Here is a 2,598-nt window from a genome sequence, read left to right on the forward strand (position 1 = left end):
TAGAATGTCACTGAATGACGGCTAAGGTTTTTCCTTTCCTTATCCTATAGGAAGGAAAGTAATGTAATCGGGTCAAATTTTCGATGGTTAGTTTTTAGTGCCAAAACACGTTTTGAGGTCCTCCGTGGCACAAGCGTCTAATGTAGCAGTTGTTCCATTGCTTGCTACGAAACAGACCCAATCAGACCCATAGTTTAAAATGTCTGGCTGAGGGATTGTCTGGCTAGGGGATTTTAAACAGGGAGGATACCTGTTTGGGTATTAGAAGGTGAGTAATGTGAAGTTCACTTTGCACCTAGACGTGGGGGTGAGAAGAGGAAGCATTGTTATGAAATATGCCATACAGAAGAACAAGGAGAGGCTGACGAAAAACGCCGACCACGTCTCCATTCTGTTTTCAGCCTTGGTTCCATAAGCGTCTTCACACTTATTGTGTCTCTCTTGACCTTTTTATGGAATAAATCAACAATCACACTGTCTCATACGTGTTAGCATCGTGATAACATTCATGTCATATCAGAATTGGATAATTAGAAATGGTTACGTTAGAATGTCACTGAATGACGGCTAAGGTTTTTCCTTTCCTTATCCTATAGGAAGGAAAGTAATGTAATCGGGTCAAATTTTCGATGGTTAGTTTTTAGTGCCAAAACACGTTTTGAGGTCCCTAGAGGTTCGAGCGACTTTGGCTGGAAAGCTGGAATCTAAAGGCCCGCAAAATTGCGAACTCTTTTTGAGCTTTTACGAAGTTTTGGCTTTAAATAGCGGCCAAACTGTAATAGCTTTCTATTTTTTAAAAATATTTTTTTTTTCAATAGGTAGAGTTAAAAAACACGTTTAGAAAACACATCCTCATGGACAAACAAGGCATTGACGTCAATCCGGCATTTAACAATGAGGGGCTTGGCATTTTCCTTATTAGCTTCACAATATGGAAGGACAATTCCCCTTCACTTTTACGAGTTTATGACACTGTGTCCATTAGAGGAAATTTAATCTACAATGTATGGTCAATTGGGACAATTGGTCACTAATAGGTCTGGTTATATGCTTTTCACACTAGTCGTGAATTAGTAATAGTTTCTTAACCCATAAGAGCTGAACTTTTTTTCTCGTTGGATCTTGCTGAAATTTGACCGTTACTGAGTAAATATGTCAAATATTAATAGTGAAAATAGTAGGAAAAAAAGTTTGGGAACCGCTGATTTATAATATACCAACGCGAGGACTAATTTTGTTCAGTTTGCAGTATATTTTTAACGCTTACTAACTTAGTACAGCTATATTAGCTATCCGTGTGGTTACAGTCTAAATCTCTAAACTTTTTAAATGCTTACTGTAGTTATTCATCCGTGCTTGTGCTTGTGGTAAAATTTCACCTAAGTTCAAAAAAAAAAAAAAGACTCGTCCAAAGTTGGGCCTTACCAAGGCTTTAACCCCTATTTCACGACGAACTCCCTGCTTGGGTGTATTTTCATACACAAGCCCACTCCGAGGCTTATATAGGTGTAGGGGAAACAGCCCTAGAGGATAGGTTAAGCTTCTAGGTGCATTTTCCTTTCGGAAAATTGCCGTGATCAGTGGCGGCATTACCAGAAAGCGAAAATTAGAATTCTAATTATAGAACTACACAAGGAAGCTAGTAGTAATGTCATGATACCCACAAAAATTATTTATTAATATCTTCTTAATAAATAATCTTCAGCTTCACCACAAATTCATGATTCGCATAAAATTCCCTACGCAAAAAGCACATCGATTCCCATGTAAAACAAAAAACAAGCGTTGGCTGTCCAGTTAGGAACTCGACACTTGTATTCCGGAGTTTACAGGTTCGTGCCCCGTACATAAAATATTGGATTGGTCGAGAGCTTATCAACTGTTTCTCATGTCAATGACCTCAACAGTTGATTGGTAGTCCATCCTGGAATGTTCTGCGATCTGATGACAGAAATAACGGAAATTTAGCTTTAAAAAAAACACCTTAAGGACATTTAGCTAAATAAACTACACAAAAAGTTTTAACTATGACACAATTTTTAATTTCAGATATTCTGAATTTGAAGTTATTTTATATCATCAGGGCCGAAATGTGATATTTCAATTTTGGGTTCGAATTTCGAGATGAATCATGAAATAATTTACCTTTCAGAATGCTTTCTTTTATGAATCAGAGTAATAATAATGAATAACACATTCAGTAGTAAAAAAAGAGAAACTGATTAGTTTTAAATGTTTGGCCCAAACTTCGTTCCCCACTATACCTCGCTATGATGAATTTTATGACTTGATTTCTTGACTTGGACCCACCAACCTCCAGATCCGAAGTTTACCGTGCTAACAACTACACTACTGAGGACGTTTTTTCTAAACTATGTACATACCCGTAGGTACATCTGAGTAAACTCACCATAAACAAAGGTACATCGTTGGGGTGAGGATGAAATCCTGTGGTTTGTCTACAGTTGGCTATCATACGGGGGCACGGTTGGTCCAGTGGTAACGCGCTTGCTTGCCATGCAGAAGGTCCTGGGTTCGAATACCACCATCGACAAAAATTTGTACTCGTTTTTCGATTGCAAATATTTCAACGGGTTA

General features: G+C 37.9%; 1 long non-coding RNA gene across 1 annotated transcript; it reads right to left on the reverse strand.

The window, feature by feature from the left end:
* Positions 1–1,190: 1,190 nt before the first annotated feature.
* Positions 1,191–2,475, reverse strand: LOC113472125. The gene is made up of 2 exons (XR_003394569.1): positions 2,411–2,475; positions 1,191–1,941 (listed from the first exon to the last, which is right to left on the reverse strand). It is a non-coding gene; the product is annotated as an uncharacterized LOC113472125 (long non-coding RNA).
* Between the last annotated feature and the right edge of the window lie 123 nt (positions 2,476–2,598).

The sequence above is a fragment of the Diaphorina citri genome, unplaced genomic scaffold (assembly GCF_000475195.1).
Source record: "Diaphorina citri unplaced genomic scaffold, Diaci psyllid genome assembly version 1.1 scaffold3974, whole genome shotgun sequence".
NCBI classification, from domain to species: Eukaryota; Metazoa; Arthropoda; class Insecta; order Hemiptera; family Psyllidae; genus Diaphorina; species Diaphorina citri.